Raw genomic sequence first — 25,240 nt, 5'->3', positions numbered from 1 at the left:
GTAACTGACGGAGCCGTCTGTTGCGGACGGGCAATGCCACGTGGCTTCTCTTTGTCGTGAGCGGCACTCGGCGTCTGCAGGGTTTGCCGTGCGATGCCTCTTTGCCGTGAGGCAGTGACAGCAAAGAAGGCAGTTTGCCGTGAAGATAGGTTTGCCGAGAGTGACTCTCGGCGTTGTTTTCTTTGCCGAGTGTCCGTGTTTTAGCACTCGGCGAAGAGCATGACACCCGGCGTACGTGAAAATTCCAGTAGTGTTGGCATGATCAAAGGTGTCCAACAACATTAGTATTTTCAGTGCCTATGCAGAACTGCCACTATCTGTATTCTAAATCTAAATTAACAAGGCTCCAACATGCAAGATTGGCATGACATCCATCTTTAGCAGTCCATAGAGACTAACTAAAACATCAGAAGAACTACTGTTTAACATTTTATTGCTCATTAAGCTACTTCTTTTTCCGAAGCTCGTCTAAAGTTACATAACTAAGATATAGATTTGGACATGCGAACATTCAGCCATACATCAAGGACTAGTAAAAACTGAATTACCGAATTTAGATTACATATTCACACGCTGTGGGGTACTAAGAATTTCATGATGATATCCTTGGCCGCTTTTAGCTCAGCGGGTAAGAATCTAGCAATCAGCTCCTTGAGAACGGACGGGCAACTGCTTTTCAGATGCTCATAACCATCATTTGCCACCATAGCCTCAAAATTGGAAGGAGGGGCAAGGAACTCAAAGCAGTCTTCCTTTAGTCCAGGGCAACTATGTTGTACAGCTAAAGCTAAGCTAGTCGCCATGTTGTCGGAGTCAATGTGAGTGCACAACTTGTCCTCGCATATCAGTTTCAACCTCTCAACATCGTACCTGTCAGCCGCAACGAGTAAATGGCCAGCCATCACCACGTCACGGGTCATCTCAGGCGGTGAGTCGTCAGTGTATATGAAATGCAGCAATGACTTGAACACGTCGCTCTCCATATCGCCGATCTCAACCGGATCACCAGCATTCTCCATCATGGAGCCGAATAGCTCCGCCTTGAAGACGGAGGACCAAGCAGCGAGCACGGACCTATGCGCTGAAAATTTCTGCCGCCGACGTGAAAGGTGACGTCTGCTCCATCCATGCTCTCGAGGAGACCGCCGAGGTCCCGGCACATGTTGCTAGGAGGAACCACTACAAACTGTCGTTTAAGCTTTGTAATTTCCTCGCAACGGATCTCCTTCAAGACGGTGACATCGCATCTGATGGTGAAACAATCGTCTATGACATGCGGCGACCCCTCCAAATCCGCCTTGCTGATAAATTTGCTGTAGCCCCAGGTGGAAGCTTTTGGCGTGAAGGTCTGTACGGACTTGTAGGCACGGCTTAGAGAAGGCACTGGCACCCCGGCCTTGTCGAGCACACTGAACTTGCATCTCACCTTGACATCCTTATTGGCACCCTCAGAATCAAGAACCAGGTAAATAGACATGAAATCGGCATCATCGTTTGGGCAATAACGCACGGTCCAAACATGGCCTCCAATGCGAAAAGGAGTAGATGTTGCCCACTTGCCGGTCTCGAGCAGCGCCTTGGTTCTCGAGTATCCCGCTATCTTGAGCGTGTATGACATATCCTCGGCGTCAACTACGATTGCACCACCAGCAGCAGCAGTAGAAAGATTGCAGTTCCCTGATGCAGTATGATCTGCTCTTGTTGGCGACCCGCCGAAGTAGCAGCGCAGCATAATGCCGCCGCCGGCTGGATCTGAGGGTCTGGAATTCTGGAATCTGGATGTCGGGGCGGCGGCTCGTACGTCTCCTCGAGGAACAAGTAACAACGGCGGTAGCGTCGTTATGACCGGAGTACTTGGAAAAGAGATTGACCTAGGAAGCCCTCCATGACTATATGACGGTCGGTGACGGGCACACAGTCCGTTGCTACTCCTGATTCCAATTCCAACTATGCCATGAAGACAGAACCCTAATCGGAGTATAAAAATATAACAAAAAAGGCCCATATTTGAGCACGAGTATAGAAATATAACAAAAAAGGCCCATATTTGAGCACGAGTATAAAAATATAACAAAAAAAGGCCCATATTTGAGCACGTGGTGCTCAAATATGGGTTTTTTTTTGTTAAAACTATAAATATTTGGAGTAAAAAAATGTAACAAAAAAATATAACAACTATAACATATGTACCATTAAAAAGGCCAAAAATGCATAAAAAGGACTAACAGAAGAAAAAAATGCCCACATGACTATATTACATCCATTTACTAAAAAAACATGATACATATAACAAATGAAAATTTCAAAAAAATTGACCAAACTATTTCATAATTTGCCATGATATTATTTTTTACAATGGCAAGGTCTACAGCAAAATTGATCTCTAATAAAGCATAGCAAATCTGCCATGGCAATTTTTTTTCAAAAGTTGCCATGGAAAAATTTATGTTCAGAAATATGACATGGCAAAATTTACCATGAAAATAAAATAGAATGCACAAAATACAAACAACGACATGGAACATATGAATTTTAGTTGCCATGTTCATATGTAGAGTGAACAGTTGAAGACAAAAGTATGACAAGAAAATTGCCATGGCAGATTCATATAAAAATTGCCATGGTAATTAATTAAAATTTGCCATATTTGTATGAGAAAAAATGTCATGTATGAAAAAAGTAAAAGCTCAACTTATGAACAGATTGCCATGGAAAATTCATATAAAAATTTTCCATGGTTTTTCAATTAATTTTCCATGCTATCTACATGAGAAGATTCGGCCATTTATCGAGGACTAGTAAAAATTGAATTGCCAAATTTAGATTACATATTCACACGCTGTGGTACTTAAAATTTCATGATGATATCCTTGGCCGCTTTTAGCTCAGCGGGCAGGAATCTAGCAATCAGCTCCTTGAGAACGGACGGGCAACTGCTCTTCAGATGCTCATAACCATCACTTGCCACCATAGCCTCAAAATTGGAAGAAGAGGCAAGGAACCCAAAGCAAGCTTCCTTTAGTCCAGGGCAACTATGTTGTTCAGCTAAAGCTAAGCTAGTCGCCACGGTGTTGGAGTCAATGTGTTTGCACAACTTGTCCTCGCATATCAGTTTCAACCTCTTGACATCGTACCTGTCAGCCGCAACGAGTAAATGGCCAGCCATCACCGCGTCTTCACAGGCCATCTCAGACGGCGAGTCGTCCGTGTATATGAAATGCAGCAATGACTTGAACACGTCGCTCTCCATATCCTTGATCTCTACAAGCGGATCGCCGGCATTCTCCTTCATGGAGCCCAAGAGCTCGGCCTTGAAGACCGAGGAGCGAGCAGCGAGCACGGACCTATGGGCCGGGAACTTGTCCCTGCCGACGTGGAAGGTGACGTCCGCACCATCCATGCTGTTTAGGAGGCCGCTAAGTTGCCGGCGCAGGCTGCTCCGAGGAACCACCACAAACTGTTTACTACACTTTTTAATTTCCTCGCTACAGTTCTCCTTCAAGACGGTGACATCGCATCTGATGGCGAAACAATCGTCTATGAGGTGCGGCGATCCCTCCAGATCGGCCTTGTTGATAAATTCGGGGTAGCCCCAGCTGGAATCTTTTCCTGTGAAGGTACATGCGGAGGTGTAGGTACGGGTGAAAGAAGGCACTGGCAACCCGGCCTCGTCGAGCACACTGAACGTGCATTTCGCCTTCACATGCTTGGCGCCCGTAGAATCAACAAGAACTAGGAAAATAGATGCGAAATCAGCAGCATCCTTGTAACCGTTTGGGTAATAACGTACGGCCCAAACATGGCCTCCAACAGTGAAAGGCGTAGATCTTGCGTACTTGCCGGTCTCGAGCAGCTCCTTGGTTCTTGAGTATCCGGCTATCTTGAGCGTGTATGAGTATGACCAATCCTCGTCGTCAATTACGATAGCACCACCAGAAAGATTGCAGTTTCCTGACGCAGTACGAGCTGCTCTTGTTGGCTGCCCGCCGAAGCAACAGCGCAGCATTATGATTTTCGATCGGAGGGGGTCTGGAACTGTGGATATCGGGGCGGCCGATAGTACGTGGAGATAAGATTCTCGATCGCTACGTACGGCTCCTCGAGGAACAACGGGCGGTAGCGTCGTTACGACTGGAGTACTTGGAAGCGAGATCGACACAGGACCCCCTCCTGCATTATAAGACGGTGACGGGCCAGATTGGTAGTTTGTACCTGGGACACAACCCGTTGCTGCTCCTGATTCCAATTCCAACTATGACATGAAGACGAAACCTATTGGGAACCACTTAAGCCCGCCTGAAACTGTTATAGTACAATATAAGAGTATAACCAGGGAAAACACCGTCATATCTCTTCAGTAGTTTTATTTCTCAACTTGAAAACCTAGGTTTCTATTTGGGCTGGGGGGGGGGGGGGGGGGGGGGGGGGGGACAATAGTAGTATTATTTCTACTAGCATTCTAATGAAATTCAGACAATTTGATGGTTGGCGGATCTAGGATCTTAAAATTGCGGGTGCCATGGTTTTACATTGTATGGTATTTTCAGAGGGGGTGCCATGGAACCTATGCCGAAACCGCCCTGAATAATCCTTCCAACTATATTTTAACGGGTCACCAAATCTAATAAAATGAGACCATAGGGGCAAGCACCCTTAGGCCCTGTTTGTTTGGGCTTGAGCTTTTGCTTTTGGGGCTTTTGAGCCTCATCCCCCCTGCTGCCCCAACGCACACAGGAGACCGGGAGCTGCGGCTCCCCCTCATGTCACCGACGGCATCTCCGGCTACCTCGCCGGCCGGAGCTCACCTTCCTGATTTCCCCTCCCCCCTCGCCCCCAACTCCACGCCTCCCCACCGTCACTGACCATATCTCGCGACGCCGCCGTCAGCATCCCCGGCAACCCCGCCGGCAAGAGCTTACCTCCGTGAGTCCTCACCTCTCCTCTGCTCCCCGTCCTTGACTACGTGCCTTCCCGTTGCCATGGACCAGTGCTCGTGATGCCTTCGCTTCCCTCTCCCTCCGCAACGCGCTCCTTGCCGCCTACTGCCCCCTCGGCGGCACTGCATGCAGCCTGCTCGATGAAATGCCCCGCACCAACGCCGTCTCCTTCAACCTCGTCATCGACGCCCATACTCGCGTGGGCTAGCCCTGCGCCTCTGTAGACCTTTGCGCGCGCACCATGGCGCGGTCGACTGGTTCACATACGCGGAGGGAGGGCAAGGGCATGCATGACCTGGCCGTCCTCGAGGGCCTCACGGACGGCATGTTCGCCTCCAACTCTCTTGGAAGAGTGGATAAATTTTCATGAAAGTCAAATTTATTATAATTAGGAATGTTATATATTATACTCAATTAGATTTTAAAATGTTTTCAGGATAAATTAGATAACAAATATATTATTTGAGATAATATACAACACAATCGGATAAATCATGTCAAATTAGTGTTGAAATAACATCTTGAGCATCCAAGGGCATTACAGACTTCCACCACCAGCTACAGCCTGAGCAGCCGTCCTAAAAAAGTTACCAAATAGGCTTTTTTGGCTTCTCAGCTTCTACCAGCTTCAGCCCGCTTCTCAGTTTGTACCAGCTCCAGCCGCTTTTCATTCAGCCGCAGCCCAAACAAATAGGGCCTACACTACTAGGGAAAAGCTTATACTACTATTGTCTCGCAATTTTAAGATCATAACAATGCAGAACTAAATTTCTTCATAAGCATTGGGTTTATTCTACATTAATTTAAGCATTAATATAGATCTGATAATTTGGAGCGAACGGTTGATAAACAAGCTATAAGGCACAATGATGTCACATAACCCACAAGAGCAATGTAAGGACAGCGATAGGATAATAGATACTCACAAGAGCAAAGTAGCGACCGACATAGTTGCTATATCCTAGGTTTTGCGGTGCTGGTTCTATCACTAATATACGTCGGGTGCTATGTGATTTCTCTGGTAGCACCACCTTTTTGAAGGACTTTGCTTGTATTCCTTCAGGTTCTGCAATCACCCTCTTCCTTTTGGATGTCTGAAACACAAGAACATCATTTGAATGGAAAATACATGGTATGGCGACAAATGAAATAGGCGTTGATAATGGATAGGCATGGCATCTTCACATATATCATGAGGAAACTAAGAAGATGGGGGTGCAACGAACCAAAAGAAATGCAAGACACCTTATGCAAGGTATGCGCAACCAATAAAACCTTGCCAAATTAGAACAGGCACCTTATTGGGTGAACAGGATAGGCCATCTGCCTTTAACTCCTTGAGCTCAGAATAGTCATTAGGATCATATTCTGAATACGAATCTATAGGTCGGGAGCATGTGTGTTTCATTGCATTCACAATGGACCTCAATCCCTTGATGCCAAGTTTGTTACCCATTGAACTGTTCTGCAACATTCTTCTGATGTGCACATTCTTATATTCATTGTGATTACGTACAATATCTGAAAAGAATGAAAACATAAATAGTAGTGAGATTATCTTTGTAATGCAGAGAATATTGTAATATAATAGGGGCTCCCTGTAAACCCTTGTGTGCTATCGTTGGATTCTCATGAGAGAGCCCAGGTGTGCTATAATATGGTGAGTAGATTAATATAATATGGCACAACTACACAAAAAATAGACTCCCTGTTGGGAGCTTCAGATGTAAGGGTAGTTGGCAGATGATAGGTTCATTAATATACCGTATAGATAGTTTATTGCCAAACCATGATAACGAGAGCGCAGAGCCACTAGGCAGATCATAGTGTAGATAATGAGGGTACACCATAACCACCATAAATAAATCGGGAGAGCGGAATTGGCTAGAAAATACAGGGTTTTGTCGCTACTAATATGCAGCCTATCGATCACCTACAGGCCAGCTCTATTCATCTCAAGGCGCACAACTGTTACTATCAGTCTACTCTATCAAAGACCGCGCGACTCCCACCTTTTCCGGGATATTATGACAGACCAACTCGAAGTGCGAAATCATTTGGCAGAACCGGCCCAATAGAGCTGTCGACTGCAGATGTCCCTGCTCCCCTTCCTGACAAGGAACATACTGTACTTACTAAAGAAGAACAGAAGAGGAACATGTTAAAGAATAGAAGGGGAAGCATATTATTGAGATTCCCCTTCTTTCTATACAATGTTGGTTGCCCATCCATGATGAATCAGAGTGCCCAAAGAAATGCAATTCTATGATGTCTCTCTATATGTGGCCACATGCATTTGGAAACTCAAATGGGAGCATTAGCTAACCAATTAAATGTGTGTTTGTTAGCTAATGTAAGTATCATATCACATTCGTATTTGCAGAACCTTAGGACGTATGATTGGTGTGTTATTTAGCTTTAAAGGGTGGACAGCTGCTAGTAGGACAAAAAGCACATACGCAGATCGAAGTGTAGATATAATGGGAAAACCCTAAGCATCAGGAGTAAAATCAGGAAAGTGAAACTTGCTGCAATATATGTGCTAGTATTGCCGGTACGGCTAGAAAGGCTTCGAATACCAGCTCTCTACACTGAAGGCGCAGTACTGTTACTATCAGTCTAACTCTCAAAGGCGACACATACGATCGAATACGAAGAGTTGAAAGCGTCCATGACAATCGACATGACGACCAACACGAAGAGCTGAAAGCGTCCATGACAAGCGACCGAATGGACCTGTACACTGCAAATGTCCCTGCACCTCTTCACTACAAAGAACATACTGTACAACTATTATACTCCCTCTATTCCTAAATACAAATCTTTGTAGAGATTTCACTATGGATCACATACTGATGTATATAGATACATTTTAGACTGTAGATTCACTCATTTTGCTCCATATGTAGTCCATGGAGGAATCTCTACAAAGACTTATATTTAGGTACGGAGAGAGTACTTACAAAGGAAGAACAGAAGAGGAGCATGCTAAAGAAGAGCAAGCAGATATTGGATAATAAAATGTTGGTTCCCCACACATGATGAACCAGAGCGCATAAAGAACGCAACTCCCTGCTGTCCCTCGATATGTTGCGCATGTGCTTTTCGAAAGTAAGGTAGGAACATTAACTGACGAATTAAACATTCTTTGTTTTACTGCATGTCAGCATCATATCAGATTCGTATTTGAGCAACTAAGTTTGGAATTATGTGTGGCATGTTGTTTAGCTTGATGGGTTGAGGAGCACTCCTTGCACGTACGTCTCGAAGCACCTACGATAATGGTACTGAATATATGGGAATGTCTACATGCAAGCCGCCTGACTTTCGTCGTTTGGGTCAGTCGACGATTTAATGCGGTTGGATGAAGATCCTACGTCTCCAAACCCTTCTTCTTCCTCGCCTCTTATTCTTCCCCTAAAGACCACCACACGGGTCACCGGCCGAACCACCGCCCCCGCCCTCCCCTGAATCGCCCACCACCTCCGATCTTTCGCCGCCACGGCCATCCCTCTAGCTAACCCCACCCCCACCCGCGTCGAGTTTTGCCTCCGGCGAGTCCCCACCATAGCCCGACGACAGCCCCCCACAACCACTGTCCCCACCCGAAACCCTAAGATAGATAATGGGGCAGGCCTCCGACGAGCCCCTTCCTTCCCTCGGGCGAACTCCCAAAAATGGACTGACCCCAATTTGAAATCCAGTCGACTGTCATTTAAGCTAATGTGTAATATAAAAGGGGAAAACCATAAGCATTGCGAGTATAGTGGTGCACGTGCCACGGAGGATCTGAAGGTGCAAACCGGAAAAAGCAACTTCACAACCAATGTTTGGTTTCAACTAACAAGTAAGATTCTAAGTGATGGACAAGAAATCACAGTAAAGCAGTGGCTATCTATATTCTTGCTGAGATAAATAACTTGAGCAAATAGGAAAGAGTACCGCCTCTGGTGTGGCGCCTTGTATGAATCTGTTGAGGCGTTCAGGGTGCTGCGGTAGCGATGGCTGTCGGTGGCGTGGAAGCAGATCTAGGAGGGCAGACGGTGGCGGCAAGGGAAATATCCTGACGCGATGGACAAGACGGTCATACGAGCGGCCTCGGCAAGGAGGACGACAGCGCGGATGAAGCGAGAGGACGCGAATCAAGGATCCTGGTCCGAAGCCGTGGATGAGAGAGGTCGATCTCTTGTAATGGATCACGGTGTCGGGGTATCAGCTCCGGCATGGTGGAGGAGGACGGCGGTGGATGGGGTGGCAGACGGAGGAGACTGCGGTGGAGAGGGTGTTTTGGCGCCCACGGAGTACGAATGGGGAAATGGAGGGAGAGAGGAAGGGGGGAACCATGTCTTCAGGGCGCGCTTGTCTCAAATGTGAGGAAATTTACAAACTTAGCCCCTGTTTAAAATTTCCTACATCACAGCAATATTAGTCAGTTGGGGATAGGACGGTAATCTCGCATACACCGAATATTTGACGACGGAGATTTCGGCGGACGAGAGTTTGTTTTGGCGCCCACCGTGTATGAATCGGGGAGGGAGGTCAGAGGCGATTTTGGCCGAGGAGAAACTGTGTTTTGGCGCCCACTGTGTATGAATCCGGGGAGGTGAGAGGCGGAGGTGGTTATGTCACGTTTGAGTGAAATTACAAGCCTGCCCCTATCGAAACCTATAGAAATCTAGCCGATAGGCTTTACGTGTCAGGGATAGGCAGTAATTTCCATCTCGCAGATTTTGGTTTCGGGCGGTTTCTGCGACTTTCCCCGCTTTGTTCAAATTTTTGCAGAGAAAGAGAGCACGTTTGTCGTGCCAACTCAATTCGAATCCAGTTTGTATTTTTTTCGGGCAGGATCGATTTTGTACTCGAATACAAATCTATATACATCATTTTTTATATATACTTTCAAAAGCACAACACCCTTTATACATAAATATGGTTTACAAATGGCATGATCTCAAATTCATAAGGCTGGATCCATCTTAATTTGGATTTTCAAATATTTGAAACCACTTTATGTCGAAATCCAATGTATGCATTCCTCGCTAACTGTCTCCAATTAATGTGTGTTTCATGTGGGTTTTTTTAGTTCTCAAACATGTATAATGTGTTCACACATGCTACATATAGTGTAATCCCGTTTAGACATTATTTGCATATAAACCATGCATTATCTCTAATTAAAGAATCTATGGATCACTAATATTGATAAACTATATAACATTACACGTGTCCCCAAATTCAAATGAATATGCATGTTTGATAGACCAATTTTAGTTATGATATTATCGATGTCGTGATCTCCAGTTTAAATATTTGAATCCCCTTTAATCCAGATATTCGTCTCATATAGCTATCACTCATGCTTATATATCTCTCTAGACCTATACGCCTTCATCGTCTCTCTGGTATGTCTCGTGCTACTTGTATGTCGACAATGATCTTTTATCTTTGTAACACACTAACGGTACTCTCTCCCTCGACCTTCACTCTCTCTCTCTCTAAGTATATCTCGCTCCCTGCTATGTGTCTCTAACTATGATTCTCCCTGTGAAATCTCATTCTCTCACACAAACACAAACTTCGTATCGTAGGGTCTCATTTATCTCTACTATTCCCCTGTGTGCCACTCGCACACCCCCTCTCACACAGAGATGTCTTGCGCTCCTTAGGTATGAGAAGCTACAACTCTTCCCCTTAAATATCTCTTTCTCACACACAAGCACACACTCTGTCTCCCAGGGTCTCATATCTCTCCACCATTCTCTTGCATGTCGCTCACACACACACTCTCTCCCTAGAGATATCTCACGTTCCCTGATATGTCTATCTAGCTATCACTCTCATTGTGAAATATCTTTCTCTCTCACAAACACAAAACTCTGTCTCTTGGGATCTCTTTTCTCTCTAATATTTATTTGTATGTGACTCACATGCACCCTCTCTCTATCTCTCTCACACCCACACACATAACTCAGCCTTTTGATCCACTCGACTCTTATCTCTAACACACACACTAGCTAGCCGATCTCCCTCTAGCTAGCATCTTTATCTTTCTATTTATCTGTTTCTCCATCAACCTTCTTTCTCGCCCTCACTCTTGCTTCCTATCACGCACACTATATATGTTTCTCTCTACATGCAGTCATGCGCCCTCTTTTTATCTTTCTCTCACGCACACATAACTTCACCCTTTGAACCACTCGGCGGTCATCTCCAACACACAAACGAGCCGATGTCCCTCTTGCTAGCATCTCTATCTCTCTATCTATCTGTAGTTTCTCCATCAACATTTCTTTCTCGCACGCACTCTTGTTTCCTACCACGCACACTATATCTGTCTCTCGATTGTAGTGATGCACATATTCATAATATTGAAGCCAAAAGATGCAAGGTTAATACTGATAGTGCAACTTATTTGTGGCACTACCGTTTAGGTCATATTGGTGTAAAGCGCATGAAGAAACTCCATGCTGGTGGGCTTTTGGAATCACTTGATTATGAATCACTTGATGCTTGCGAACCATGCCTCATGGGCAAGATGACCAAGACTCCGTTCTCCGGAACAATGGAGCGAGCCGCGGACTTATTGAAAATAATACATACCGATGTATGCGGTCCGATGAGTGTTGAGGCTCGCGGCGGGTATCGTTATTTTCTGACCTTGACAGATGATTTGAGCAGATATGGGTATATCTACTTAATGAAACACAAGTCTGAAACATTTGAAAAGTTCAAAGAATTTCAGAGTGAAGTTGAGAATCATCGTAACAAGAAAATAATGTTTCTACGATCTGATCGCGGAGGCGAATATTTGAGTTACGAGTTTGGCCTTCATTTAAAACAATGTGGAATAGTTTCACAACTCACGACGCCTGGAACACCACAGCGTAATGGTGTGTCCGAACGTCGTAACCGTACTTTATTAGATATGTTGCGATCTATGGTGTCTCTTACCGATTTACCACTATCGTTTTGGGGTTATGCATTAGAGACAACTGCATTCATGTTAAATAGGGCACCGTCTAAATCCGTTGAGACGACACCATATGAACTGTGGTTTTGCAAGAAACCTAAGCTATCATTTCTTATAGTTTGGGGTTGCGATGCTTATGTGAAAAAGCTTCAGCCTGATAAACTCGAACCCAAATCGGAGAAGTGCGTCTTCATAGGATACCCAAAAAGAAACTGTTGGGTACAGCTTCTATCACAGATCCGAAGGCAAGATCTTTGTTGCTGAATGGATCCTTTGTAGAGAACGAGTTTCTCTTGAAAGAAGTGAGTGGGAGGAAAGTAGAACTTGATGAGTTAGTTGTACCTTCTCCCGAATTGGAAAGTAGTTCATCACAGAAGTCAGTTCCAGTGATTCCTACACCAATTAGTCAGGAAGCTAATGATGATGATCATGAAACTTCAGATCAAGTTACTACCGAACCTCGTAGGTCAACCAGAGTATAGTCCGCACCAGAGTGGTACGGTAATCCCTTCTGGAACACATGTTACTAGACCATGACGAACCTACGAACTATGAGGAGGCGATGATGAGCCCAGATTCCGCGAAATGGCTTAAGGCCATGAAATCTCAGATGGGATCCATGTATGAGAACAAAGTATGGACTTTGATTGACTTGCCCGATGCTCGGCGAGCCATTGAGATTAATTAAATGGATCTTCAAGAGGAAGAAGGACGCTGATAGTAGTGTTACTATCTACAAAGCTCGAATTGTCGCAAAAGGTTTTCGACAAGTTCAAGGTGTTGACTACGATGAGAGTTTCTCACTCGTAGCGATGCTTAAGTCTGTCCGAATCATGTTAGCAATTGCCATATTTTATAAAATCTGGCAAATGGATGTCAAAACTGCATTCCTTAATGGATTTCTTAAAGAAGAGTTGTATATGATGCAACAAGAAGGTTTTGTCAATCCTAAATGTGCTAACAAAGTGTGCAAGCTCCAGCGATCGATCTATGGACTGGTGCAAGCATCTCGGATTTGGAATATACGCTTTGATGAGTTGATCAAACACTAGTAGAAAAATGGTCAAATGTGAAGCACATTAGTGCCGGTTTGATTTTGAGCCGGCACTAATGTGTCCATTAGTGCCGGTTCCAACGGCTAGGCGGGCGGAGATCATCAGTACCGGTTCGTGAGAAACCTTTAGTACCGGTTCGTGTCACGAACCGGTACTAATGAGGCTGCGTCAGGCTGTGGTCAGGCTGGGGCCCCACTGGCACCTTTAGTACAGGTTCCTGCCATGAACCGGTACTATAGTTTCTTAGTAAGTTGTTTTTTAGTCCCACTTCGCGAAGAGAGAGGCACTAGGAGCGGTTTATAAGCCCTGAGTGCAGAGACGATGAAGGAGAGCCGCAATGCTCATCTAAAGGCCTGGCGAAATTTGGCCTTTAGTACCGGTTGGTGGCTCCAACCGGTACTAAAGGCCCCTCCTATATATATGGCATTTACGAAAAATTCAGTTTCATCGACCACCACTTCTTCTCCAACTACTTCGCGCGACATCGCCGCCGCCCTCGCCGCCCCCGCCGCGCGTCGTCGCCGTCACCGTCATCGCCCTCACCGCCCGTCATCGCCGTCACCGCCGTCGCCCTCACCGCCCGTCGTCGCCGTCACCGCCGCCGCCCCCGCCGCCGGTCGCCGCCACCCCGTAACACGTCGCCGTCTCGATCGCACCGTCGCCCCCGGCCTACCGCTCGTCGTCGCGTCGTCCCCGTCGCATCGCCGTCTCGCGTCGCCGCCCGTATGCCGCCGCCCCCCGCTCGTACACACACACATACACACACACACACATTGTTTTTAGTTATTTTTTGATTTCTGTTGTTTAGATTAATGTTAGATAAATTACGTAGATAAGAATGTTAGAATGTTAATGTTAGATGAATTATATGGAAAAGATGTTAAATATTAATGTCAATTTTAGATGAATTAGCTAGATATTAATTAGGTATATATATGAGATTTGAACTAGTTGAATTAATATAACTAGTTTATTTTTAGTATGAGAATTAATAAAACAAGTTTATTTTTAGTAAGAAAATTTAGGTATATGAGATTATTTAAACTAGTTGAATTAATATAACTAGTTTATTTTTAGTAAATGCTTAGTTGAACTATTTGAATTAGTAGAACTAGTTTATTTTTAGTAAGAAAATTTAGGTATATGAGATTTGATGACCTAATTAAAATATTACTATATATATATATAGCTACTTTATATATTTTAGTATGAAAATTAATAGAACTAGTTTATTTTTAGTAAATTCTTAGTTGAATGAATAGAACTAGTTTATTTTTAGTAAGAAAATTTAGATATCTTAGATTTGATGATCTAATTAAAATATTACTATATGGAACTAGCTACTTTATTTTAGTAAGAAAATTAATAGAACACGTTTATTTTTATTAAATGCTTAGTTGAATTAATAGAACTAGTTGAACTAATAGAAGTAGTTGAATTAGTTGAATTAATAGAACTAGTAAGTGTTTAATGTTTCACCTATATGAACATAGGAAATGTCGTCTGACGAAGAAAAATATTTCATTAAGTGCGAATTCTGTGAAGACCAGCGCGGCCTGTGCGACAGAAATTTCCTTGTTGATGATAGGCGCTTCAGCATCAAGCTGGATGAGACCTTCGAAGTGGATACAGCAAGTCACAACGACAAGTCTTTTTTTGTAATTAAGCATGACTTATATATGCTTCATTTGCTTCAACTTATAATTTTAAATTTTCACTATTCTACTAGCGCATCCCCTGCCATGCAATAATTTTTGTCTTGGATAAGATAGGTTTCAGTGCTATGGAAACTATGGAGGTAAAGAGAGTTTACCTGAAGACCGAGCATGCTGGTTATACTTTCAACGTCAAATTATACAATGCAGACACGTACACCTATTTTGAATGCAGAACTTGGCAAGCACTATGCAAGGCTTATGCATTTGAGCCTGATATGGTTATCACCTTTGATATTCATCCGGAAGATGATATTGAAGGTAATAGAGACATCTGGGTCGATGTGCAGACGCCTCCAGTTCTACCATTATGTGAGTTTGTCAACCATATTTATGTCTTTGATATTGTTTATTCAAAAATAGTTCACAACTAATTTCTATTGACAGCTTATTTTCATTCAAGCAAACATGTCCGGCGCTTGGTAGACAGGACCTATTACTGTCCCGGAGCTGAACTAAACTGCGAGGAGATAAGTCATTATGTTTCATGGCTTGAGGATCTTGATGCTGTTAAGAGAAATCATTTTCCTGAATTTGAAAAACTTAGTACTCAAAACGTGCGACCAATAGTGATCGTATTGAACTACGGTCACATGTATTTAGGAAAGATGGTAAGATTTTTACTATTAGTCCTCAGTGCATCTTTTGCATACATTATTTTTCAAGCTAAACTTTCATTGCTAAGTATATTAATTACTGTACGATGTTCTTCAACAGGGACTCCCGATGACAGTTGTGCCTGAGTGGATCGAGACTAAAGGTTGCATGTCATTTGTTAGCTTACGACCAAGATATCCTACAGTGCACATGAGTGCATTCAGGATTTCTGAAAGCGATGAATGCTTAATAGTGAAAGATTGGAGCAAAATTGTTAACGATCGCAGAGAAGTACTAGGGGGCAGCAATCAGAAGCGCAGCCCACGATTAGGAGACAGGTTCATCTGCATGCTCCAATATGATGAATCAGGAGAGCTATACATGTTCTATGCTATTTTACCTGAGAGAGAGCAGCAGGAGTGATTTAGCTAGTTATCATGCTCTTAGTACTTGTTGTCCTCTCATGCGTGTCCATGTTCTTCGTCCTGAACTTAATCTCAAAGAGTGATTTGCTTTTGTGGTGTCATGAACGCTTATAATATGATGATGATGGTGATGATGATGATGAGTTATTATATCATTTATGAAAAAAACCGCATATTAGTTTCAACTCGATGGATCCTAGCTAAGTGATCAAGTATATGGCATATCCATATTATTTAGATCACGAAGTGATCAAGTATATGCCATATCCATATTACTTAGCTCACTAAGTGATCAAGTAATATGGTTATGGCATATACTTGATCACTTAGCTAGGATCCACATGCATCCAGTCGAAACTAATCTGCGGTACTTTCACCTAATGATTTAACAACTCATTATAATGTAAAAAAATCACTAAATTAAATTGGAAACACAAAACTAAAGGAAAAATAAAAATTAAAACCAAAACACACCCAAACATTTAGTGATAAAGGCCGGTTCTGCACTAGTGAAAGCATATAGTTTTATACAGACTTGCGGTGAAGCCTGTATTTACAAAAGAGTGAGTGGGAGCACTACAACCTTTCTGATAAGTATATGTGAATGACATATTGTTGATCGAAAATGATGTAGAATTTTCTGCAAAGCATAAAGGAGTGTTTGAAAGGAGTTTTTCAAAGAAAGACCTCGGTGAAGATGCTTACATATTGGGCATCAAGATCTATAGAGATAGACCGAGACGCTTGATAAGGTTTTTCAATGAGTACATACCTTGACAAGATTTTGAAGTAGTTCAAAATGGAACAGTCGAAGAAGGAGTTCTTGCGTGTATTGCAAGGTGTAATGTTGAGTAAGACTCAAAACACGACCACAGCAGAAAATAGAAAGAGAATGAAAGTCATTCCCTATGCGTCAGCCGTAGGTTATATAAAGTATGACATGCTGTGTACCAAACGTATTGTGTACCTTGCCATGAATTTGGCAAGGGGGTACGATATTGATCCAGGAGTGGATCACTGGACAATGGTCAAAATTATCCTTAGAAGACTAAGGAGATATTTCTCGGTTATGGAGGTGATAAAGAGTTCGTCGTAAAGAGTTGCGTCGATGCAAGCTTTTACACCGATCCGGATGACTCTGAGTCTCAATCTGGATACATATTGAAAGTGGGAGCAATTAGCTAGAGTAGCTCCATGTAGAGCATTGTAGACATAAATTTTTTGCAAAATGCATACGACTCTGAATGTGATAGACCCATTGACTAAGCTTCTCTCACAAGAAACATGATCACACCTTACTACTCTTTGGGTGTTAATCACATAGCGATGTGAACTAGATTATTGACTCTAGTAAAACCCTTTGGGTATTAGTCACATGGCGATGTGAACTAATCACATAAAGATGTGAACTATTGGTATTAAATCACATGACGATGTGAACTGGATTATTGACTCTAGTGCAAGTGGGAGACTGAAAGAAATATGCCCTAGAGGCAATAATAAAGTTGTTATTCATATTTCCTTATATCATGATAAATGCTTATTATTCATGCTAGAATTGTATTAACCGGAAACTTAGTACATGTGTGAATACATAGACAAACAGAGTGTCCCTAGTATGCCTCTACTAGACTAGCTCGTTAATCAAAGCTGGTTAAGTTTCCTAGCTATAAATATGTGTTGTCATTTGATCAATGGGATCACATCATTAGGGAATGATGTGATGGACAAGAGCCATCCATTAGCTTAGCATAATGATCGTTTAGTTTTATTGCTATGGCTTTCATCATGACTTATACATGTTCCTCTGACTATGAGATTATGCAACTCTCGAATACCGGAGGAACACCTTGTGTGCTATCAAACGTCACAACGTAACTGGGTGATTATAAAGATGCTCCACAGGTGTCTCCGATGGTGTTTGTTGAGTTGGCATAGATCGAGATTAGGATTTGTCACTCCGTGTATCGGAGAGGTATCTCTGGGCCCTCTCGGTAATGCTCATCACTATAAGCCTTGCAAGCAATGTGACTAATGAGTTAGTTGCGGAATGATGCATTACAGAACGAGTAAAGAGACTTGTCGGTAACAGGATTGAACTAGGTATGATGATACCGACGATCGAATCTCGGGCAAGTAACATACCAATGACAAAGGGAATGACGTATGTTGTTATGCGGTTTGACCAATAAAGACCTTTGTAGAATATGTAGGAGCCAATATGAGCATCCAGGTTCCGCTATTGGTTATTGACTGGAGATGTGTCTCGGTCATGTCTACATAGTTCTCGAACCCATGGGGTTCGCACGCTTAACGATTTGTATTATGAGTTATGTGATTGGATGACCGAACTTTGTTCGGTGTCCCGGATGAGACCACGGACATGACGAGGAGTCTTGAAATTGTGGAGAGGTAATGATTCATATATATGACGATGGTATTTGGACACCGGAAGTGTTCTGGGTGATACCGAGTCACCGGAACGGGTTCCGGGCAACCCCGGCAAAGATATGGGCTTAATGGGCCAAGTAAGGGAACACACCAGCCCACAAGGGGCTGGTGCGCCCCCTATAGGGACAGCCACGTGGGGAGAAAGGGAAAGGCGAGGAGGAAAATGAAAGTATGAAGTAGGACTCCTACTTCCTTCCCCTCCCCCCTCCTTCCTTACCCCCTTGTCCAAATATGGTGGGGGGGGGGGCGAACTGGACTAGGGGCCCAAGTAGGATTCCTCCTACTTCGGCGCGCCCTAGGCTGCCTTCCTCTCTGTCCCTCCTTTATATGCATGGGGAGGGCACCCCTAGAACACACATCAATCGGTCCTAGCCGTGTGCGGCGCCCCCCTCCTTAGTTAACACCTCGGTCATATCGCCGTACTGCTTAGGCGAAGCCCTGCGCCGGTAACTTCATCATCACCATCGCAACGCCATCGTGCTGATGGAACTCTCCCTCGTCCTCAACTGGATCAAGAGATCGAGGGACATCATCGTGCTAAACGTGTGCTGAAAACGGAGGTGCTGTATGTTCGGTACTTGGATCGGTTGGATCGTGAAGACGTTCGACTACATCAACCGCATTAACATAATGTTTCCGCTTTCGGTGTACGAGGGTACGTGGACACACTCTCCCCGCTCGTTGCTATGCATCTCCTAGATAGATCTTGCGTGATCGTAGGTAAATTTTTTGAAATACTGCGTTCCCCAACAGTGTCTCCTAGATTGGTTAGGTGTCGCTTGGGAGCCTCCGTCGTGATGTGGAGTTGAACCAAGAAAGTTTGTAAGGTCAAGGAGATCGCCTACTTCCTGAAGATCTACCCGAGTGAGGCAACTACTTCATGGGCGATGGCCATGGTGGGATAGACAAGGTTTCTTCTTCGTGGGTGGATCCCTTCATGGACTCGCGCAGCCGTTACCCTTCATGGGTTGAAGTCTCCATCAACGTGGATGTACGATAGCACCACTCATCGGAACCATGCCAAAAATCTCTGTGTCTCCATTGCGTTTGCATACTCCAAACCCTTCCCATTACCTTCATATGCAATGTTTTACTTTCCGCTGCTATATGCTTAGAATTGCGTGTGTAGGTTGATTGCTTGACTTGTGCTAATTGCTAAAATCTGCCCACAACTAAAATTGGGAAAATGCTAGATTTTTATTTGGTCAAGTTGTCTAATCACCCCACTAGACATACTTTCGATCCTACAAGTAGCCATACCCTTGGCCTTGGTAGCCGTCTAACCTCCATTGCGACTAGTGAATTGAGTGCATAAGGCTACCGTTGCAAGGTCTTTCTCTGAAGGACTAAACCAGTAAAGGGCCCTTCTTGGTGGCTTAAAATTCTTCATCAAGGGGGCATTTGCAGCCCTAAACGATCAAATCTTGGATCCAACGCTAGATCACATATGCGAATTCAGGTTTCCTGCCAAGGTCTGCATCTTTGGCTGGCTCCTACACACCGACTTCCTCGACACAATGCAAAACTTGCATATGAGGATTCTTGCATGGAGGGTATAATCATAAGTAGGTATTCGTTCAAGTAAGAACATTGCCCTAACTCCGGTCCACCCACACAACACTTATTAAATCAATGAATAGTAACTTAATGAATCATGGTTAAAGTAACTTGACGATAATCCGGTGTGTCCTCAAGAGTGTTTTAGCTATTATAAGAAACTCAACCGGCTTGTCCTTAGCATACATAAGAATTAGGCCAATTGCTGAACTTTATTACTTTTGTTACTATTTATCTTGCTATCAAACAATCTACCTAATTATCTTTACAATATTTATAGTGAAACCTTGCTGAAAACTACTCCCTCTGTCTCATAATATAAGATGTTATTACATGAAATATATGAGTATATTGGATGTAATAACATCTTATATTATGGAACGGAGGGAGTCCTTGTCAATTCTTTCTGCTCCTCGTTGGGCTCGACACTCTTACTTATCGAAAAGGCTATGATAGATCCCCTATACTCGTGGGTCATCAAAGGGATGTGTGAAGCTCTCCGACGTGAAAAAGGAAAAGAAGTTCGAGAGGTTTAACATCTTCATGGCGGCGACTGAGAAGAAGATTAATCTCGAAGGGAAGAAGACCAAGCGAAGAGAGGAGGGTTGAGCTCGTGGCCACTTCGAAGGATACTAAGATCTTGATCATGAGGATATGCTAGTTGGATGGCGATGGGCAATGATCGTGCGTGCCGTCCATGTCAAGATGTTGAAGCGCTTGGCAGCAGAGATGGAGGCAGTCGAGAAGGAGTCAGATGGTGAGGAGGAGGCGACACTAGAGTCAGCGAGGAGGCTCAAATAGCCGGTCTGGCAGGGAAATTTTTCCCTTTTTTGCACGAACTACTGAAGTTGGCTCCTGCATCCGTGTCCACAGACTGGTCCGGATCAGTCCGTGAAGAAATAGTGCGTCTGTTTTAGGGACGACATTGGAGATGCCCTAAGTCCGGTCTTGTCATATCCTCCCCGCTTTGCGTATATCATGGACAGGGCCATGGAGCAGTCCGATTCCACGAGCACCGGTGGGTCGGTCCTTTGAAATGGCAAGGCCAGGCCTTCCATGTCCCGTTCTGTCGACTTTCTCCCTGTTTCTAAATGCAAATCATGCTAATATTCGTTCAAAGAAAATTGTTAGATGGAACTCTGTTTCGAGTACAAAGAAAAATGACCTGCTCAACCTCACCTGCTTTCACGACTTCCTATTGTCATTTTCTACTTTACTAGCGGTTGGGGCGTGCCATTGCGCGCCGCGTAAGAGGAAGATGTACGCGTGTTTTCTCCATTTCAAAGAGAAAGAGAAAGAAACCTTATCTCCATCTCAAAATAAATAAAACTTTCTCACATCAACCAACCAACAGATGACACACGGACATCACATCCATCTCAAAAGGAAAAAAATAGTCTCCAACTCAAAATAAAAAAAGATTTTCTAAAAAAGAAACAATTCCCACAACAGCCAACACGTAGCTGCCACTTGGCATAGCTGAGAGGCCACCTTTTTCATCTGACTTAATGGGTTTAATGAGATGATAACGCGTCATAGGTGCGGAGACAAACCCCGAGCTGTTAATTTTGAATCATTAGTTATATCTTCCAATTTTACCAATGCTGATATAAGTATTCGACATCATCCAGAAAATAAAACAATAAAAAATTTATCATGTGCATCCTCCCCGCCCCCAGCCCACACATTCCCACACCATTAAAATGGGTAGATACATTACCCACGTCCCTGCTATCCCTTTCTTAATGGAGCTGATGCTAATTTCTGTCAAGAATTTTTTGATAGAACTCACTTTTGACAGCGATGCTACACTTAACGGTGATAGTATAAGCCAAAAGACGAAGCGAAAAACACCTATTTAGAAGCTTTTCTGGCTTTTTTTGTCAAAGTGGAAAATCTGCAAAAGCAGAAGCAAAAGACCAAATAAGCATGACCTTAGCCCTTAGGCCTAGCATTTTTGTGCTTTTGACAGCAAAAGAAGACAACCTATTCAACCTCACTTGATTTCATCACTTCGATATTAATTCAATATTTTTGTTCAAGTATCTGTTGATACTACACAATTATGAGATGATAACACATAAAATATACTCCAGCTATTAATTTTGAATCATTAATTATCCTCCATTTTATCTGGTACTACTGTGTATGGAGTATTTAAGATCATCCATTTTATCTGGTACTACTGTGCATGCGCTGGATTTATGAATTGACTAATACATGGCAAAAGTAAGGCACGACACATTAATTATTTGTGCCATATAAAGATTATGCGGTATTGATCATATTCCAGCATTCCCATCATCTTCCTTGTGTACCTGTCTGCGGCTTAAGAAATGGCGTCGTTTACAGATCTCTTAGTACAACTTCTGTTTCTCACCACTCTCTTTCCTACACTCGCACTATGCTATATCAATCCAGCAACCACGAGCATACACCAAAACGCCACAAAATCCTCTTCTTATCGTGATTACATCGTGCTCATCCAGCCACCACCCTCGAATGCAGGCGAAGACACACACCACCAATGGCACGAGTCTTTCTTGTCGAGCTCGTTGGCAGGTGACTCTATCGAGTCACGCCTTCTCTACTCCTACACCGAGGTGTTCAACGGCTTCGCCGTGAGGCTCACCGATGCCGAACTCGACATGGTGTCCAAGAAGCCAGGGTTTGTGCGTAGATTCCCAGACCAAACGCTGCAGCTAATGACCACCCACACGCCAGAGTTCCTTGGGCTAAGGAATGTCACCGGGTTCCAATGGTGGTGGGCCAGGAGCGAGGCCCATTGGTCCCGGTTTGTCCCACCAACCGGGACCAAAGGGGCCGGACGAACCGGGACCAATGCCCCCACGAGGCCCGGCAGGCCCCTGGCCGCACGAACCGGGACCAATGCTCACATTAGTCCCGGTTCGTGACTGAACCGGGACCAATGCTCACATTAGTCCCGGTTCGTGACTGAACCGGGACTAATGTGAATATTGCCCTGTACCAAAGCCCAGTTTTCTACTAGTGGCTCCATCCATGCTCTCGAGGAGACCGCCGAGGTCCCGGCACATGTTGCTCGGAGGAACCACTACAAACCGTCGTTTAAGCTTTGTAATTTCCTCGCAACGGATCTCCTTCAAGACGGTGACATCGCATCTGATGGTGAAACAATCGTCTATGACATGCGGCGACCCCTCCAAATCCGCCTTGCTGATAAATTTGCTGTAGCCCCAGGTGGAATCTTTTGGCGTGAAGGTCTGTACGGACTTCTAGGCACGGCTGAGAGAAGGCACTGGCACCCCGGCCTTGTCGAGCACACTGAACTTGCATCTCACATTGACATCCTTATTGGCACCCTCGGAATCAAGAACTAGGTAAATAGACATGAAATCGGCATCATCGTTTGGGCAATAACGCACGGTCCAAACATGGCCTCCAACGCGAAAAGGGTGTGAAATGCCAAAAACCACCACATTTCAAGTTCATATCCGGATTTGCTACCACATTTCTTGGGTGCCCCAAAATTCTACTAGTTTCCTTGCTAATTTTCTCAATAAACACTGATGACCGATTTAATTCAATTCCTGACAGCCTGGGCCCGCTGTCGGGTCTACATGACACTGTTTGTGTTGACGGTTCGCGTTGAATGTAAAATCAGACATGGCGCCGTGCTGCGCCCAGTCAGGCACTTCCTCCCACCTAGGACCTCGCCGCCGCACGCCCAGCAGCTCAGGATCCCCGCACATGGTGTCGTCCTTTCCGGCCGGCCTATATGGCTGCTACCGTGAGCGCTGCGAGCGCGCGGGTATGGATGAGCATGGCCACGCGGAGCTAGGCAGAGAAGAGGCCGGAAGGAACATGATAGATAGTCGGAGGAGGGCCACTGGCCACCGGCGCAGTGAGGCGAGACGGCAAAGCACCATGTCCGTGAGCACGCATGATCTCAAGGCGGCTAAAGGCATCGCGAGGGAGGCTACGAAGGAGCACGAGGAGGTGTAGAGGCTCGGGGGCGGCTCTCTCCAGTGGCATCGCCGGAGGCTGGCGGGAGGAGGCTTCGCGGCGGCGCGCCGCCCTTGAGCGCTCGTGTGGCAGTCTCCCTGATGGTTGTGCGATCTGGTAAGGGTTAGGGTTAAGAGGTAGGTGGGCTACTGGCTTAGTGTGCCGGCTGGAAAATTGGATGGCTGACGGATGGGCCCTCCGTCTAAACTAACAAGGAACAAACATAGTTAACAATTTTGTGCCATGTCAGCGTTTACAGTTGGTTTGGGCTGTCAGAAATTGAATTAAATCATCCCAAATTGGTCATCAGTGTTTATTGAGAAAATTAGCAGGAAAACTGATAGATTTTTGGAACGCCCAAGGAATGTGGTAGCAAATCTGGATATAAACTTGAAATGTGGTAGTTCTTTGCAATTCACTCCCCGAAAAGGAGTAGATGTTGCCCACTTGCCGGTCTCGAGCAGCGCCTTGGTTCTCGAGTATCCCGCTATCTTGAGCGTGTATGACATATCCTCGGTGTCAACTACGATTGCACCACCAGCAGCAGCAGAAAGATTGCAGTTCCCTGATGCAGTATGATCTGCTCTTGTTGGCGACCCGCCGAAGTAGCAGCGCAGCATAATGCCGCCGCCGGCTGGATCGGAGGGTCTGGAATTCTGGAATCTGGATGTCGGGGCGGCGGCTCGTACGTCTCCTCGAGGAACAAGTAACAACGGCGGTAGCGTCGTTATGACCGGAGTACTTGGAAAAGAGATTGACCTAGGAACCCCTCCATGACTATATGACAGTCGGTGACGGGCACACAGTCCGTTGCTGCTCCTGATTCCAATTCCAACTATGCCATGAAGACAGAACCCTATTCGGAGTATAAAAATATAACAAAAAAGGCCCATATTTGAGCACGACTATAAAAATATAACAAAAAATGCCCATATTTGAGCACGAGTATAAAAATATAACAAAAAAAGGCCGATATTTGAGCACGTGGTGCTCAAATATGGGCCTTTTTTTGTTAAAACTATAAATATTTGGAGTAAAAAATGTAACAAAAAAATATAACAACTATAACATATGTACCATTAAAAAGGCCAAGAAGGCATAAAAAGGACTAACAGAAGAAAAAAATGCCCACATGACTATATTACATCCATTTACTAAAAAAACATGATACATATAACAAATGAAAATTTCAAATAAAATTGTCATTCGAGTTTGACCAAACTATTTCATAATTTGCCATGATATTATTTTTTACAATGGCAAGGTCTACAGCAAAATTGATCTCTAATAAAGCATAGCAAATCTGCCATGGCAATTTTTTTTCAAAAGTTGCCATGGAAAAATTATGTTCAGAAATATGACATGGCAAAATTTACCATGAAAATAAAATAGAATGCACAAAATACAAACAACGACATGGAACATATGAATTTTAGTTGCCATGTTCATATGTAGAGTGAACAGTTGAAGCACAAAAGTATGACAAGAAAATTGCCATGGCAGATTCATATAAAAATTGCCATGGTAATTAATTAAAATTTGCCATATT

The 25,240-nt window shown here is 44.2% G+C and overlaps 2 pseudogenes; both read right to left on the bottom strand.

Annotated features, from left to right (window-relative positions):
* Positions 1–522: 522 nt before the first annotated feature.
* On the bottom strand, positions 523–2,005 carry LOC123170855 (BTB/POZ and MATH domain-containing protein 1-like; annotated as a pseudogene).
* A 663-nt stretch (positions 2,006–2,668) lies between these two features.
* LOC123169523 (BTB/POZ and MATH domain-containing protein 2-like) lies at positions 2,669–23,078 on the bottom strand (annotated as a pseudogene).
* Between the last annotated feature and the right edge of the window lie 2,162 nt (positions 23,079–25,240).

Source organism: Triticum aestivum, chromosome 7D, assembly GCF_018294505.1.
Source record: "Triticum aestivum cultivar Chinese Spring chromosome 7D, IWGSC CS RefSeq v2.1, whole genome shotgun sequence".
Taxonomy (NCBI): Eukaryota; Viridiplantae; Streptophyta; class Magnoliopsida; order Poales; family Poaceae; genus Triticum; species Triticum aestivum.
Note: the sequence above shows the minus strand (reverse complement) of the source record. Positions and strands in the feature narration are given on the sequence as shown.